Source organism: Scaptodrosophila lebanonensis, unplaced genomic scaffold, assembly GCF_003285725.1.
Source record: "Scaptodrosophila lebanonensis strain 11010-0011.00,11010-0021.00 unplaced genomic scaffold, SlebRS2 tig00000001-arrow-pilon, whole genome shotgun sequence".
Taxonomy (NCBI): Eukaryota; Metazoa; Arthropoda; class Insecta; order Diptera; family Drosophilidae; genus Scaptodrosophila; species Scaptodrosophila lebanonensis.
Genome location: NW_022060529.1, coordinates 30,310,908 through 30,329,686, shown reverse-complemented (window position 1 = coordinate 30,329,686; position 18,779 = coordinate 30,310,908). Strand labels below are relative to the sequence as shown.

At 37.6% G+C, this 18,779-nt stretch overlaps 1 protein-coding gene across 1 annotated transcript in view; it reads left to right on the top strand.

Annotated features, from left to right (window-relative positions):
• The first annotated feature begins 719 nt into the window (after positions 1 to 719).
• LOC115625203 (fatty-acid amide hydrolase 2) overlaps positions 720 to 18,779 on the top strand; it is a 42,835-nt gene continuing 24,775 nt past the window's right edge. Inside the window, exon 1 of the mRNA XM_030520174.1 lies at positions 720 to 814. The gene's annotated coding sequence lies outside the window, so the exon portion shown is untranslated. The remainder of the gene's footprint in view (positions 815 to 18,779) is intronic.

The following is an 18,779-nucleotide window of genomic DNA, read 5'->3' as shown; positions in this document are numbered from 1 at the left end:
TTTTACTTAATTTTGTTAACCAAAAATGTAATCGTAATCCTGATTTTGGATGAACTTGTATGGTTTACTTAAAACCAGAGCAGCGCTAAAAAATTAATTCGAAATTCACAAATTCAAGCCGTAAGTTCTCCAGATTTCAAGTTTCTAGCTTAAAATTCGAGATTTTGCCAAAAAAAAAAAAACAAAAAAAAAATCCGATTCCGCCCAATGTGCAAACGTCTGCGCTTCACAAATATTTTTTCAAATGATGCTAGGGCAACACTGCCATCAACTGTCAAATATGTTCGACCGAACAATAGCAAGATAGAAACATTTCTATTATATGCGAGCAAAACATGGAGCATTTAAATTCACCCGAGCGTCTCCACTAACATCGGACATTTCGTCGAGCACAACAAGTTCAGTCAAAATGCTGGCCTGTGGATGGGGTGCTTAAGACGACTGGGCTACATATAGTAAATAAACTTATAATTGTAAGCACAAATACTGAGGCCAGCACAGACGGGCACGACCTGCTAGTGGTACATACATATGCATGTACATATATACATATATGTACATATGTATAGTAGTTTTTACAGATCTACTTAGGTAAAATTAGTATAAAAACATTGCAAAGGAACAACCCTACCTCAAATTGTTCATGTACTATTTGTAAAAAGTACTGATAAAATAGTCGATGTTTTTGAAATGTACATCGACTTTTCTTCCATCACCATTCTATTTTTTTCAATACAATTGCTAAGACTCCGTTTTAGACCAGGTGATTATCTTGTGCGTAAGGAACTGGTACTGTTTGCAATTACTTTTATGGGTAAGTTCTTCGGTATTATAATGAACAAGTAAAACATAGGTTTTGTAAGTGGGAGGTGTAGTGTGCTACCATCCATGTGTATGCACGAGTCTCGTCCATGACATGCATAAAAACAGTGTTCATTTTATAAACAGTGATAAATACAAGTAGGACATATGTACATACATATGTATTTATAATTGAACATACATACAAGTACCCATTAAATATTTCTGGTCCCACTTATTTTAACATAATAGGTAAAACCATGATTCTCATCTTTGGTATTACTGGCATAGTACAAATCGTGATGAAAGTAGATCACCTTTAATGTCAGCGAGTTTCAATTACATATTGCACATTACTACACTTAAGTGCACTATCATGCGTCATTTTGCAAAAAGAAAAGTTATACACACAAACTATGCCATAATATGATGCAGTAGGTCAGTACGCACACAAACAAAATTGTTACTAAAACAAAAATATTTATTTATTTGGAGCTAGCTTAAAGTTGAAACTATAAACTAACTTAGATTTATAGCCTGGCTACCAGGGCCTTATGCTATATTAGTTTGCATTTTTATTTTACTATTACTATATATGTACATATGTATATACATACATACAGTACATACATATGTATATCTACAGTATTATTGTTGTTAAGTACATTGTACTATTTACATTATTTACAGTTGTATATTGGCAGATTTTACTTATATTAACATTAAATTTTATTGTATATTTTGTTTTTTTTTATAAAATTTATTATTATTTTTAGGTTTTCTGTTGTGGGATTTGAGAGGATTTGGATGGGGTTGTTATCAGCTAGGTATTTTGTGCGTGCGGTTGTTAATGTGGGGCATTGGATAAGTAAATGTTCAATATTTATCTGGCTGTTTGTTTGACATAGTGGACAGAATTTGGAGATATTTTTATTTAAGTAATGTTCGTTTGTGATTTTTGTGTGACCCAGTCTTAATTTAATAATTTTGGTTTGGTCTAGCCTTAAAAGTTCGTTGTGTTGTAAATTTTTAAAGATATTTTGGATGTGAGTCCTTTTTGGGTTAATTTTCTTGTACCAATTGGAGCTAAGATTGTGTCCTTGTTGGGTCAGAATATATTGGTTCTTAAGATGTTTGTTGATGTCGTTTATGTTGTAATTGATTGTGGTGATAAGAGGAAGCTTGTAGGCTGATTTAGCGTTTACATCGGCGAGTTCGTTGCCTTTAATGCTCGTATGGCTTGGTATCCACATAAGTTTATTTTGTTCGGTAAACGCATAAGTATGTTTCTGATAATTTCGGCGTAGAGGCTATGATTATCAATGTTTCTGATGGATTCTAGATTCGACAATGAGTCAGAACATATCATGAACTTCCCCCTTCTAGTTTTGACATAGTTAATGGCTTCGAGGATGGAAATTATTTCCGCTGAGTATATCGATGAATATGTTGGTAGTATACCGATTATGAGCACTGATTGTTCAGTTGTGATGGCAAAAGCAGTTGTGTGAGTGGATTTTGATCCATCTGTATATATGAATTGATATTGTTGGTGGTTGTGTTTGACTCTAAGAATTTTTGTTGGAATATTGCTGGGTTAGTGGAATTTTTTGAATAAAGGTGTAGGGTAATATTTACAGATTCTTGGTTGAAGTGCCAGAATGGTTTGGTAGAAGTTAATAATTTTAAAGGTTTGTATGGTGTGTGATGGAGTGAGGAAATGTTTATTGTTTTGGAGATAGTGAAATTTACTTTTACTATATTGTTAATATTGGTTTTTTTTTTATTATTTTTTCCAGAAGGGAGTTAGTTGAGAATATTAAATTTTTGCCCAATCTGCTGGTAAGGAAGTCTCTTCTGGTTGTAATGTAGGGGATGTTTGACTCAATGATTAAGTTGTTTATGGGTGTTGTTCTGAATGCTCCTAAGCAGGTTCTTATAGTACTATTTGGGATTGATTGTATTTTTTTAAGCTGTGTTGTTGGGGCGTAACCATAAAAGGTTAAGCCGTAATCAATCTTGGGTACTATCAGCGCTTTTAAGATATTTAGTAGAGTGGATGTACTGCAGTTGAATCGGGTGGAGGAGAGACATTTTAGAATGTTGAATCTTTTGTGGAGTGCTGGAGTTAGCTCTTCTATGTGTGAGTTCCATTTGTATCTTTTATTTATTGTTATGCCTAATATTTATACTCTGTACATGAAATGTACAAGAGTATATTAGGTTTGCGGGAGCTGAAAAATGTAACAGGCAGAAGGAGGCGTGGCAGACCCCACAAAGTATATATATTATTGATCAGCGTGACAAGACGAGTCGATCTAGCCCTGTCTGTCCGTCTGTCCGTCCGTATGAACACCTGGATCTCAGAGACTATAAGAGATAGAGACACCAAATTTTGCACAAAGATGCGTTATGTGTGTATTCTATACGAGTTTGTTTTATTTTTTTGATTTTCCCCTCCACTTCCCCCTTATGGGGGTTTTCCCGATTTTCCATTCGTATAATCGCCTATATCTCGGAGACCATAAGACCTAGGAACACCAAATTTTAGTCCAAGGTGCCTTGTGTGAATACGCAGAAAATGTATATTTTGGAATTTCCCTCCCTCCCCCCTCTCCCCCGCAAATGTAATTCTTGGAATTTCAAACTAAAATTTTGCAAATACCCCCAGTTAGTAATTATGTGTCCGTATGCCAAGTTTCACTATGATAGACCGATTTACCAAGAATTTATAGCCATAAATATAAATAAATGAGTTCGAATACCGAGAAAGGTAAAATCGATCATTGAATTTTTGTTTATTTTCTTAATTTTTTTATTTTCTATAATTATTGTAAACATAAGTACAGAGTATTTCAAAGTCGGGACACCCGACTTTAGCTTTTTTACTTATTTTAGTTTGTTCACTTGTGGAATTGACAAATTATCTATTACAATTTGGCTATTGCAGTGGTGTTTTCTACATATATGCATTTGTTTGGGGACAGGTTGGCGCCGGATTGAAGGCACCATTCTTGGATGTTATTGAAGAGATGATTTAAGTTTACTGTTGAGTTTTTGTCTCTTGTGTGGTGGATAATTAGCTGGAAATCATCGGCAAATGCACTAAAGCTTATGTTTCTTTGTAGTTGGATAATATTAGCTAATTTGTTGTAGGCTATGAGGAATAAGATTACTGAGATTGGTGAACCCTGTGGTATTCCATTGTGTAGAGAATATGTATTTGACTTTTGATGGTTAATTCTCGTTTTTATCTTTCTATTTGTCATATAATTTGATACGAAATTGAGAATTTTCGGTCCTATTTCCCACTCTCTTAGTTGGTTTAGGATTGAATGGCTGCCTACTCTATGAAAAGCCTTAGAGAAGTCTAAGGATATGATAGAGCTGTGGGCGCCCGCTGCAAGGGATTTTGTTATCTGATGGTCTATATATAATAGATTGTCAGTAACGCCTTTCCCTTGCCTAAAACCTAATTGGTTGGGGTGAATAAGTTTTTTAGTGTTAACGTACCACCACAATCTTCGTGCTATAATCTTGTCTAGTACCTTGCTTAAGCAGGGATTAAGGGAAATTGGTCTATAAGAGTTGATGGCTGTTTTATCTGAATTCGGGTTTAAAATTGGGACAGTTAGGCTGGTTTTGTAGGTTTGGGGGATGTAGTTGTTAAAAATATTGTTAAAGTGGTCAAGAATTCTATGTTTTAAAGTTATGGAACTATTTTTGATCATGGGGTATGATATTCTGTCTATCCCCGGTGTTTTTCCCGAGAGATTGGATAGTGCAGAAGATAGTTCAATCATTGTTATTTCTTTTTCTATAGTTAGGGCTATTTTTGATGGTATTGGGTGGCCGTGTTGTTGCTGAGTATTTATATGTGGAGAATTCAGCTGGGAAGTTAGAGTCGTCTGATTCGTTTTGCCAGTGAAGGGCGAAGGTATTTGCTATGATCTGATTATCTGTTATGTATAGGTTAGATATTGGGTCTTGGATACAGTAGACAGTTTTCGTGGGATTGAGCCCGCAGAAGCGTCTGATGTTGTGCCAGGTTTTGGAGACGGGGTGTTTGGGTTGATATCTGTTGTCAATTTTGTAATAGCTGTTCGTTTTGATTTTTTAATTTCTAGCCTGTAGATTGCGTTGGCTTTTCTAAATGCAATTATGTTGAGTGATGTTATATTTCTTTTAAGATTTTTCCAAGCGTTGACTTTGATTTGTTTTAGTTTGGTTAATTGGTTGTTCCACCAGGGGACATACTTGGCCTGTTTTCTTGCTGGGGTTTGGGGAATGCTTAGGTGAGCAGATTGAAGGATTATTTGATTGATGTTGGCTATTTCTTTATTTATGTTTGAAGATATGTCAATTTTTGTGTTGAATGTTGAGGTAAGTAAGTGTAATTTGTGCCAGTCAGCTTCGTCTAATTTAAAATTTAGCTTGCGTAGTACTGTGTTATTGGGGTTTTGAAATAAAGTTATTAATATTGGGAAGTGGTTGCTTCCATTGAGATCGTCTATGATGGACCAGTTGGCCTCTGTTATAATATCTGGAGTACAAAGGGAGAGATCTATATGGGTGAAGGTGTTGTGAGTTGTGAAGTGAGTGGGCGATTTATCGTTCATTAGTATCAGGTTGGAATTTTGGATGAATTTGGCTAGTGCTATTACATTTGGATGGAATTTATTATTGGCTTTTGTTTTTATTTCTGTTTTTTCTTTGGCTTTAAAGGGGATGGAAAGGTTGTTAGTTTTATCTTTTTTATATAGACTTAGCTTAAGGTCTGAAGTAATTTGTGATGCGTATATTGATGAATCATTGTCTGTTGAAATGTCCATTAGATCATCCTGTAGGTTGTACAATTTTCCTGTTTAGTTGTTTTGATGTGCTGGCGGCTGTGATAAGAGCGTGTTCTGTTGGTAATGGGATTGGTTGTAGAGTTGAGGTTCGATAGGACTGTTTTGTGCAGTTGGTGGATTGTGCAGCTTTGGACGAAGTTGATGTTTGTTTATTAGATGCTGTGTTTCGTATTTGGCTGCTATTTAATGGTTGACTTTGTAGATTTGTTAAGCTGGGATTGGACTGCTTAGTGTATTTGGTGGGTTCGTTGTTAGTTGGTTGATTTTGTGTATTTGTTTTGGATGGTTCTTGTTGTAGGATGTTTGCAAATGTTGTATGTAGATCTGGGTTATGCCTTTGGTTGTAAATGTTTTTTGCTGTTTTGTAGTCAACGTTATTGTTGGTTTTTATAGCGGTTATTTCCAGTTGTTTTTTGTATTCTGGGCATTGTTTACTGAGTGGGCTGTGATCGTTTTGAATATCGGGGTTGAATTTGCAGTTTATGCAGCTTTTAATCTTGGTGCATGGTTCGTTTTCTGTAGTGTGCTTTTCTTGCGAGCAATTATAGCAAGTTTCGGGGCTTTTGCAGACCGCTTTTGGGTGACCGAAACGAAGGCAGTTTTTGCATCGAAGTGGGGGAGGGACGAAGGGCCTTACTTCGTACCCGATTGAAAGCTTTTCTGGCAGCTGGTGTGTGGCGAACGTAATGATAATAAGCCCCGTTTCTACTAGTTCCTGCTTTTTGAGTATTTTGCGGACTTCGGTGACTTTTTGCGGCTTTAGTTCTGAGAGAATTCGCTCTCTTCTATGAATCGTAGTTCGTTAGAGTAGATGACACCTTTTGTTGAATTTAGTGTTTTATGTTCAGTTGCTGTGACGGTGAGATCTGCTATGGCCTTAATTTTAAGTAGCTTGTTGGTTTGGATAATGTTTTTAGTTTTGATGAGGAGTGTACCTGCACCAGTTTTTTTACACAAGTCGACTTCACCTCCGCAGGTGTAGTCGATGCATTTTTTTTATAATAAATGGATTGCTGTGTATAAATGAGTTATTGTCCGTTCTAGTGATGACTATAAATTTGCCTTCGTTGGTGTTTTCGTTGCTTGTGGCAGTTCTTCTCAGATCGGGTGGTTTCATTGTTCTTGCTTTAGGGCTTAAGCCCAGCGCTTGCACTTTGCACTTGTTGTTTTTAGTTTTTTTTTTTTTTTTTTTTTTTTCGTTCACTTGTTGCTTTCTACAAGTCTAGTGAGAGTTAGTTGATGGCTGTGGTCAATGACCTTTGTTTAGGCACTGTTGTCGTAGTCACACGTCTATACTCGAAGAGGGTTGAAGTGAAACTGTAAAACAAAAATACTAAAACATAATTCTAATTTGCAAAAAAAAATCTAATATATTTTATTTTCCTATGTGGATCTTAGTAGAGTTTAAACCACCCCTTAACCACCACAAAGTTAGAGTCGAGTGTGCTGAATTCTTAAAGAATGGGAATGGTTACAGGGCCATTCCCACAAAAACATATTTTATATAATTAATTTTTTATTATTAAATTTAATTAGTATATATGTATGTGTATACATACACCGTACCGTTATTTTGATTTGCTGTTTTCTTTGAAGCGACAGAAAAAAATGCATGGTTTTTTCTGCCACAGCCGATTGGACACTTACGCTTCAGTGTTAATTTTTGCGAGTGCGTTGTCGTATTTGGCTTATTAAAGTTTTTGTTCAATAAATTTAACCAATTTTCAATTAAATTGAGTTAATACGGGGAAAGCTAAACCGTTGAATGATACGGAGAAGGCAAAAATAAAGACATATAAAGAGTGTGGCCACTCGATTCTTAAAATTTCAAGAATAATTAAGCGCAGTCGTAAAGTTATTTCCTCATTTTTAAGTAATGAGTATACCTATGGGAATAATATGAAAGGTCGGCCCTCTTCTGTGATTACAGCAGCTGACAAGCGAATTATATTGAGGCTCGCGTCAAATGCACAGGACTCAGCCGCCAAAATTAAAGAAAAAACAGCTGTTAAGGCGTGTGTTCGGACTGTACAAAGAGTTATTTCAAAAGCAGAACACATAAAGCTCCTGAAAAAAAAAAAACCACTCTAAACCAGCTCCGAAAGGCTCAACGGCGCGATTTCTGCCGCCCGAATATGACCTGGACCAAGGAATGGATGCGTGTTATCTTTTCAGATGAAAAAAAATTTAATTTGGAGAGTCCAGATGGTGGTGTGATGGTATGGGGAGCAGTTAAAACTGCAATTTCTTACAAGTCGTACGAATGCCACAGCATACACTGAAGTATTGAAAACAGCTTTCCCTGCAATCAATGATATTTTTGGGTCCTTGGAATGGAAGTTCCAGCACGGTAACGCCCCCATACACACTGCAAGAGCCGTAAAGTCTTGAATTGATCATCAAAACGTGCCTTTACTGACATAGCCGCCATACTTGCCCGACGTGAACATTATAGAAAATGTTTGGGGATGGTTAGCACGCAAAGTATGCGAGTCTGGAAAACAATACTCAACTGAGTCAGAGCTAATTGAAGGAATAAAAAGTGCGTGGGAGACCATTTCACTAAATTATTTATTATTCCTTACCCAACAGGATGTATGAAGTCTTAGTTAACCGTGGTGGCTCAGCCCATTATTAATTCTTCTTAAATAAGTTAAGTAAATGCAGAAGCTTTTGTAAAAAATTAATTTGATGGTTTTCTGTGCCCACTTTCTTATGATAATCGATATTTACATAAAGGTGTGTTAATCAAATGTCGCAAAAATAAAAGTGAATTTTTGCTATTACATTTGTTAAAATTGTATTCAAATATTATTTATAAAGCTAATACAATACCTATTACTTTTTCTGGTGTATAATTTAATGAACTTTTATTAGCTAGAAAGTTAATTTTAATAGCTTTATACGATTGGCTGATATTAAGCTTTAAAACGAAGAAGCACAGAGTGTGCTAATCGGTTGTCGCGCAGTGTATATTTATATATTTAACACGTACATAAAAGTCGCACAGTTACATATACATTTACATAAATAGTGTATCAATTTGTGCCTGTGCGAGACTTTGTGTTTGGGTATGTGTGCAGTACAGAGTTGAGTCGAAGCAGCAACATCAACTACAGCTATGGGCAAAGCTTATGCATATTCTCCACTTATGGGCAGCTTTTTCCCAAAAATTTTAATTAAATAGTGCACGAGGCGTTAAAATAATAACTTATGAATATGTCAATAGAAAAATTTCAACAAATCCATTTGTTTCATTTTTCCCGTCAAATCTGGTTGTTTTTGAAATGAGATTGCCGGAAAATATTCGAAGTTGAGGGAAGCGGGAATTCTGGCTTTTTAAAAATACATTTAGCTTTTTTTTCGCTTTGTGCAATTTTGCCAACATTTATGTACAAAAAAAATGGAAACGAGGCAGCTTTATCATTATTTTTTATCAATATTTACCTATGTGTGGTTAATAATGGTAGTTTATTGAGTTATTTTTATGCAAAAAGTGACTTACAATTACTAATTATGTATATAATGCTGCTCGTTTATGAAAGTAGTGGCGCTCGCTTGTGAAAGTAGACCCTACGTATGGACAAAGAGACTGCTGTAGTACACATGACATCACTAATTTAAACCATGTTTATCTCAAAAATGAGCTTAATTTTAAAGGTGGGAATGCCGAAAGAATGCAATGAAAATGCCGTGATGTTTGGTTCACCTACAAAGAAACACAGACTTTCTATGGGACAAACAAAATTAGTTTTGTAAAGCTACCGAAGAAAGAGATAAAAAATAAATATAAATAAAAATAAATAAATAAAGCAGCAGCTCTGTGCCTTTTGCTCACTCAGCATACACCAATAGCGCAGATTGACCACTTTTGAGGAACACATGACGAAATGCCTAAATATCATTCAAAATGTTCACCAAGATGATAGAAAAATGTATTTTCCAAGGTTTTTAAAGCATTTCTTGTAAAAATTACGTTTTCACGTTTTTATTACGTTTTTTACAAAAATTTTTTGCTTTATTTCACTCTCCTCGACAAAAACAGCTTTTTTTTCCTTCTAAAAAGTTGGCAACACTGATCGGGAGCACTACATCAATAGATTTATAAGTAAATCTTACTGAAAATCAAGTAACGGTACTCACAATACGCGTATTCCATTTTTCCATCAATCTGCTTGTGCGTTTGGCTGGCGACAACTACATGTATTTTGTTTTTGTAAGCTCGGTCGCGATAGGCACTCCGCTTATGCGTAGCAAAACTTAACGAAGAGAGCACTGGGAGCCGAAAGAGCCTCTACATGCCCACCGCTGGTATAAATTGTCTCGTTTTTTTTTTTTTATACTCTGTACATGAAATGTACAAGAGTATATTAGGTTTGCGGGAGCTGAAAAATGTAACAGGCAGAAGGAGGCGTGGCAGACCCCACAAAGTATATATATTCTTGATCAGCATGACGAGACGAGTCGATCTAGCCCTGTCTGTCTGTCTGTCCGTCTGTCCGTCCGTATGAACACCTGGATCTCAGAGACTATAAGAGATAGAGACACCAAATTTTGCACAAAGATGCGTTATGTGTGTATTCTATACGAGTTTGTTTTATTTTTTTGATTTTCCCCCCCACTTCCCCCCTATGGGGGTTTTCCCGATTTTCCATTCGTATAATCGCCTATATCTCGGAGACTATAAGACCTAGGAACACCAAATTTTAGTCCCAGATGCCTTATGTGAATACGCAGAAAATGTATATTTTGGAATTCCCCTCCCTCCCCCCTCTACCCCGCAAATCGTAACTCCCGTAATTCTTGGAATTTCGAACTAAAATTTTGGAAATACCCCCAGTTGGTTATTATGTGTCCGTATGCCAAATTTCATTATGATAGACCGATTTAACAAGAAGTTATAGCCATAAATATATTTGCTGATGCAGCGCTGCTGCAGCGCTGTTGTTGATGTTGCTGTTTGGTTGACTGCGAAAATGCTTACACAGACACGAATAGATGCGCATAGGCATACATACACTCACACAGACGCAATTGCTATGTAAATGTGCAATTATACACCCTTTACGTGAGTTCGAATACCGAGAGAGGTAAAATCGATCAAATTTTTTTTTTATTTTCTTAATTTTTTTATTTTCTATAATTATTGTAAACATATGTACAGAGTATTTCAAAGTCGGGACACCCGACTTTACCTTTTTTACTTGTTCAATTTTGTTTCTTTTTAAAACTTTACTGAATTTCTTGATGAGGTGAGGACTGTGCATAAGGTACATACGAGGGTTGTACAAATTATTTTTAAGTCGATAGTTTCATTATAAGTGATTTTATGTATTCCCAAAAAAGATACATCTGAAACAATCCAAATTCACGTTCCTTATAAATAAACCTAGGCGGAATCCAATGGATAACTTTTGTCGTTGGTAATATTGACAATATCAAATCTGCATTGCAATCACGACCTGGGATAAAGCTTAATAAATTGGATGGGATCAGTGCTGCCATTTTTATACTCTGTATATAAAATGTACAAGAGTATATTAGGTTTCCGGGAGCTGAAAATGTAACAGGCAGAAGGAGGCGTGGCAGACCCCACAAAGTATATATATTCTTGATCAGCATGACGAGACGAGTTGATCTAGCCCTGTCTGTCTGTCCGTATGATCTCAGAGACTATAAGAGCTAGAGACACCAAATTTTGCACAAAGATGCGTTATGTGTGTACGCTGTGCAAGTTTGTTTTTTTTTTTTTAATTTGGGAAATACCTCCATTTAGTTATTATAAGTCCAAATGGCAAGTTTCATCATGATAGGCAAATTTAACAGGAAGTTATAGCCATATATGTACATAAGACCAAGTAGTGCCTGCAGCTGTTGTTGTTGTTACTGCTTTGCTCAGGCACACGAGACATACACAGACACACACAAATACACACATATACGCATAATGAATCTACACATATATACAGAGTATTTCAAAGTCGGGATACCCGATTTTAGCTTTTCTACTTGTTTTAATTCAAAAAAAGCTGTTTCTAACTGTAACAAAGGGCAAAATAAGCTGAAAATTTGTAGAAAAGAAACTAAAAAAAAAAGCGGTTATGGTTTTACCAATTTATTTGTTGTAAGGTAATATTCACATTAAATCATTCAATTCTGCGAGGTTCGCATTTGTACGACATGGTCGTACCAATCATGCGTAAATAATTATTAGGCTATTGGTAGTCACAGAAGCATAGGCAGCATTTTGTCAGGCAAATTGACAAAGTCTATTTTTGATATTGAATAAAACAGTTCATTGCACTTGTGTGTTTCTTTGTTGTTGCTTGGCTGTGATAGTGATCCTGCAATAGCTGCAGTACACCCTATGCCCGTCCGCGTCATCTTTGCGAATAAAAGCCTTGAGTTCTTCGCTTTTTAGCCAAGCATCTCGGCAGTTGGTAGTACATAATTCTGTTTGTACACGTATATTGGTTCCAGAACAAAACCGTGTAAAAAAACACATTGATCATATGCAAAAACCTATTAATATCAGTGAAAAAACAAGGATATATGTTTATTTTATTAAAACGCATAGTGCATAACGACCCACATAAGAATGGGTTTTAGCTGTTCGTCAGCTGTGTGTGTTTTTATTTATTCAATTTGTATTTTTAATCGTGCCAAATGGAATAAAGTCGGGTAACAATATATACAATTTTTAATTTTCACACCGTGTTAAATCAAAACCGTGTAAAAACAGAATTTGGTGTATTTGTCATTTTACAATTTCACTACTGGCGCGCACTATTGGTATTGAGATGATAATTTGCCTTACACTAGTGGGGGTATTGGCAAACATCGATAAAAATAATGATGATTGCGGGGAAAAAAAACAAACACATTTCTATAAAATCCAGGATTCCCGCCATTCTCAATTTTTTCCCGCAACAGGCCTTACAAAACAGCCGGATTTGACGGGGAAAAAGCGAAATTGGCATACATGGGATACATCTTTTCAATGTCCGATAATATCTTGCTGTTTTCAAACAGGCATTTATATATCCACCACCACTAGCAAAATCATCACCACCTTTCCTCTGTCTGTATGAACACCAAGATCTCAGAAAGTATAAGGGCTACAATAACGAAACGTGGTATCCAGATTGTCCTAAGTCCATATAAGTAAGAGCTTGAGTTATTTTTCGGTGCACTCCCCCACTATCAGTGATTCTCAATAACACCCGTAGTTTTTAGAATTTCGAACTTTGGTAATTATAGCTCTGCCCGCAGCTGTTATTAATACTGCTACAACTTATTTCAGTACACATACACGCATATAATATAAAAACGATTCTTACGTAAATTATGCTGTTGAAACTGTACATAAACATATGTCTACACTTATGTATACTATACAAAGGGTGAAAGGCTATACTAGTTTTGTGCGCATGTACATATGTAACACACAGAAGGAGGCGTGGCAGACCCCACAAAGTATATATATTCTTGATCAGAGTGACAAGCCGAGTCGATATAGCCATGTCCGTCCGTCCGTCTGTATGAGCGCAAGGATCTCAGAAGTTACAAGAGCTAGAATAACCAAACTCGGTATCCAGATTCCCATAAGCCCTAGGCAGGTCAAATTGTATTTTTTTATTCTGATACACCCCACTCCCCCTCCATTCGTATTTTTGCTTATAAATTCCATAATTCTTGGAATTTTAAAATTCATTTGGTAGGTACATCCAATTAGTACTAATGTGTCCGTGTGCCAAGTTTCATCATGATAGGTCAATTGTGAAGAAAGTTATAGCCATAAATAAAATCGCTGCTCATGCGCTGCCTGCAGCTCTACCGGCACCGCTGCCCGCAGCTGTTGTTGTTGTTGCTGCTTTCATTCAATTTTGTGCTACATACATACACGCATATAAACTGCTTGATGGAAATGTATTCTGTTAAAACTGAACATAAACATGTCTTATATGTATCTATTAAATAAATTTTCTTTATTAATTTAATTAATTAATTCCATTTTTTTTAATAATTTAATTTTAAAAAAAATTTTTTAATGGAGAGTACAGACTATTTTACTGTCGGGCTTGCTCGACTGTAGCGTTTTCTCTTGTTTAATTACATTTTAATTAATTAAGGTACTTAAGTTAACATTTTTTGTTCTTGACAAAAAAATTTTTCAGTAGTCCGTTACATTTTTGTTCTTTGCAAAATATTTCGTTAAACGTACACACACATGTCCACTATAACATATTTATAGCCTGTACCCAAAGGGTGAAAGGATATACTAGTTTTGTGCGCATGCGTGGCAGACCCCACAAAGTATATATATTCTTGATCAGGATGAGAAGCCGAGTCGATATAGCCTTGTCCGTCCGTCCGTCTGTCTGTCCGTATGAACGCAAGGATCTCAGAAAGTATAAGAGCTAGAATAACCAAACTTGGTTTCCATATTCTCCTAAGACCGAGAAAGTACGAGTTTGAGTTTTTTTTCGATGCACTCCCCCGCAATTCGTGTTTTTTCTTATAACTTCCGTAATTCTCGGAATTTTGAAATTAATTTTGGTAGGTACATCCAGTTAGTACTAATGTGTCCGTGTGCCAAATTTCATCATGATAGGTCAATTCTGAAGAAAGTTATAGCCATAAGTAAAATCGCTGCTCATGCGCTGTCGGCAGCGCTGCCCGCAGCTGTTGTTGTTGTTGCTGCTTTGGTTCAACTTTGTGCTGCATACATACACGCATATAAACACGCATAGGTACGTGATGTAAATGTATGCTGTTAAAACTGAATGTTCGGCGCAGCGGCAGCGAAGTCATCAAAATAGATTTAACATTTGATAACTTGTAACGTAAATTCATAACATAACATCATGTTATTCGGCTGCTTATGCGGCGCTCTCTTGTTCTAATTAACATTATAATGTGGCAACGCTCTCGCTCTCATTTGCAGCGGCTGATCTGCAAAGGCAGCTGCAGTGGTAGGGCGTGCGTTCGTCAAAGTCTAGTCTAAAATTGCAGCCCGCCCGCGCAGTTTAGTCTCTTCGTACACGATTAATTCGATCTCGCCCTTTGTTGTTGTTTTTGGCGAAGCAAGACAATTGGTCTAAGCCACAGCCAGTGCATATTTACAATAAACTTTATAACGTCGTTGTCGAAAATCAACTTGTTTTATTTGTTGGAAAGCAAGCTTGATTATAGTTGTCCATACAGCTACCAAAAAATATTGGTCGCTCAACATTTGGAGGCCCCGGCGAGATCGAATGTCGTGGTTTCGTTTGTCGCGAGTTAAAAACAATTAATAAGCGAACATTAGTGCTATTCGTAAGCAAGGGCATTGTTAAAAGTGCTAAATTTGAACATTATATACATATGCACATGCTTAGTGGTCGCTGTAAGAACCGTTGCTTGCAGTTCTTCAAATTCGTCGCGCTAGCATACATACATACGTATATGCTAACGGCCGCGCAAAAAACAATTGCTTTTGGTTTACCGTTCGTTGTCATCAGTGCCCACGCAAAGACATTGCGGTTTTATCGGACGATTGCGTGTTGTTGTAAAACCGCTTGCCTTGTGTCAAAATGGTAGATGAAGTGCAAGTTGGCGCGCCAGGGCCCAACAGGGTGCCTTTTTTGAAGCGCAAGGTCTCTGTAATGATTGAGGAGATGAGAAATCTTAATCAGGCCTACACTGATGAGCGATTTAATCGTTGCACCATCCACGACCTAGAAGTGCTTCAACATCGAATAGAGAAGTTCGAGATAGAGTTCAAGGGCTTGCACAGCTCATTGGAAGAGCTGGATCATGGTGAGATTGGAAGTCCGTCGCGAACTGATTTTAATTTGTTGGTAGACGCATTAGATGTCCGCGTGCGTGAGAACAAACAACGCCGCCAATCTCATTTGCCTGCCCATTCTACGCTTGGCCGTCTAGAGGAATCAGTAAGCCAAACCGTGATCATGGCAAGTAGGCCACGTCTGCCAGAAATAAAATTGCCTACTTTTTCTGGTGGATATACGGAGTATGCGGACTTCATTGCAATGTTCAATTCAGTCATTGACAACGATGTCGACTTGACTGATATCGAAAAACTTCAGCATTTACGATCTTGCCTGCTAGGTCCAGCTCTAGAAGCAGTGAGATCGCTTGAATTCTCTAGTGTCAATTATCGTGTGGCACTGGATATCCTATCTAAACGTTTTAGTAACAAACGTCTTGTTTTCCAGGCACACATAAAGGAGATTCTTGGGCTCAAGAGGGTAGATTCGTCGTCCGCTGCAAAACTTCGTGAGTTTTCGGACAAGGTGAACTCGCACATTCGCGCCTTGCAAACGCTGGGCAATTTGGAGGAAATTTCAGGCTGCATGATTGTGTGTATTCTGCTTCAAAAGCTTGACGCTGCAACTCAGGCCAGTTGGGAAGAGGCAACGTCAGCGGACCAGATACCGTCTGCCTCGGAGTTTTATGACTACTTGGAAAAGCGATGCCGAAGATTGGAAAACGTGCAGCACGCTATGGCAACCAATACGCCGAGCATTCAGGTGGGAAAATCCAACCAAAGTACTAACAACTGTAGAAAGACTTTCGTTGCTGCCCGAACTAATCAAGATAACTGTCTGTTTTGCGAAGCGATTGGGCATGGAATTTACTCATGCAGTAGATTTGGAAATTTGTCTCCTTCTCTGCGCCACAAGGAAGTAAAAAAACTCGCTCTTTGCTATAACTGCCTAAAAAAGGGGCATCAAACTCGGTCTTGTAGCAGTGGCCACTGTCGCGTTTGTGGTGGAAAGCATCACACCTTGCTGCACTTTGGCAGCTCGATGTCCACTTTGCAAAATGTTTCGGCAGCGCCTCAGGTCGCTGCATCGTTTTCGCCGGCTCATGTTGACAGTCCTACAATTCAGCCTCAAACGTCTACCTCTCTTGCTGCCCAGGTTCTCCAATCTAATGTTGTGCTCCTGGCTACAGCCATCGTTCTCGTCTAAAATTGCAGCCCGCCCGCGCAGTTTAGTCTCTTCGTACACGATTAATTCGATCTCGCCCTTTGTTGTTGTTTTTGGCGAAGCAAGACAATTGGTCTAAGCCACAGCCAGTGCATATTTACAATAAACTTTATAACGTCATTGTCGAAAATCAACTTGTTTTATTTGTTGGAAAGCAAGCTTGATTATAGTTGTCCATACAGCTACCAAAAAATATTGGTCGCTCAACACTGAACATAAACGTGTATTCTAATTTAATTTAATTAATTAATTTTAATTAATTCATTCATTCATTTTTTTTAATAATTTAATTTTTTTTTTAAATTTTTTTGTTTGTTTAATTTTTTCATTTTTGTGTACTGTACCTGTACTCTCAGGCTATTTTACTGTCGGGCTTGCTCGACTGTAGCGTTCTATCTTGTTTTAAAGCTCGTTTTCCCCCCTTTGAAGCTCGAATTTTCCAAAAGCCTTTCTTAGTCCGCACCTACACTATGATTGGATACAGAAGACAAAACTATTTACAGCTGTTACATTCAAATGAGATCTCGTACAATTATTGCTTACAACAACTTAAATCTATAATTCAAATAATTCTCAAATAACTTAAATCTATAATTATATCCTTATCGTCGCTACGCGCACTCTTCCATCTGCGCCTTTTGTCGTCTCCTGTACGACTCCCAGCATCCATTGCTGAGGCGGCGTGTTATCCGGCGGCGGTTATGAGGCGGCGTGTTATCCGACCTCCAGGTTTGGCCGACCTGCTGCAGGCTCTGCAGGTAGTCTCGACCGATATGTGTCCTTACCCCTTCCCGTTTATAAATCGGAACATGTAAGACACTATGCGGAGAATTACATGTGAATCGGTCAGTTCTGCAGTGGTACAACCAAGCGAAGTTAAGTCAGCTTGATTTTTTGTAGTCGGTACATGGCGCCAAGTGGCGTCTGATGTCAATTCCTGTTTGGTAGCAACTCTATTGGCGACAAATAATATTCAAATGTGAAGGATGAGTGTGCAACCAAAGCAGGGCTACCTCTGAATCAGACCAAAATACGATTTGGTCAACAGGCAGATGGAGAAGATGCCGAACTTTCTCCCACAAATTTGGGTGCAAGTGTGCTGCCCACAATTCTAAGCGTGGCTCCGACTTTGTTTTCAGAGGCGCTACTTTGGACTTTGCAGTCATCAAATTCACGGTTACTGTGTGCTCTGGCTGAATTCGGAGGTAAATACAGCACCCATATGCCCTTTTCTATCTACCCTAAGGGTTTTTATTGGTTTTCCGACTCGGTTTGCACCAGTCGGACATTGTTATTCTGTCTTCTGTTATTGGTGTTATTATAACCACCATAATTATTGCTGTTATTTCCTCGATAGCCATTCTGATAGTTTCGACCACCACGATAGTTATTTCCACCTCGATAGTTATTTCCACCACGATAGTTATTTCAACCGCGATAGTTGTTAACACCTCTGGCTCTCTGATTGTCATTGAAACGCCTGTCTATTTGCCGGTTTTTATAATGCAAGATTGTATCTGTTCGTCCAGTTGCATAAGTACAACTATTGACAAACTTGGAAACGGCCTCATTCATATTGTTGAATTGGCCAGCCTCCATTACCAGCTTTGCCCTGTCAATGGGACAATTCTTTATCATTGATTTTACAGCATGTTGCGTGCTGTATTTAGTGGCTATCTCCAATGAAAGTCCATCGTTTATGAATGCACTCTCTAGAGACTTTGTCAGTTTTTCTACCTCATGGGTATACTTGCTCTTCTGTTGAAGGTTCAGCAGTGTGGCTGTAATAACCTCAACTGAGTCACGTTTTACAGTGGCAGAAAGCTTGCAAACAATTTCAGCAATTGAGTTTTCACTGCTAATTAAATTACGTGCGTTGCCTTTGAGCTTTGTTTTTATTAATTGAACTGCCGTTGAGTCGTGTATCTCTTTAATTGAGTCCACCAACTGTAACGCGTCCAAGAAGCTTCTCAAATTTTCGACTTTGCCATCAAACTCTGGTATCAGAGATGACGCCATCTTTAAGAATTGTATCTGCATCTGCGACATTTTTCGCAATTGCGGGCTGTTTTCTATTGTATTAAAGCTATCAGTCGCTTCGCTTCTTGCGGGGCTGCTATTGGGAGGA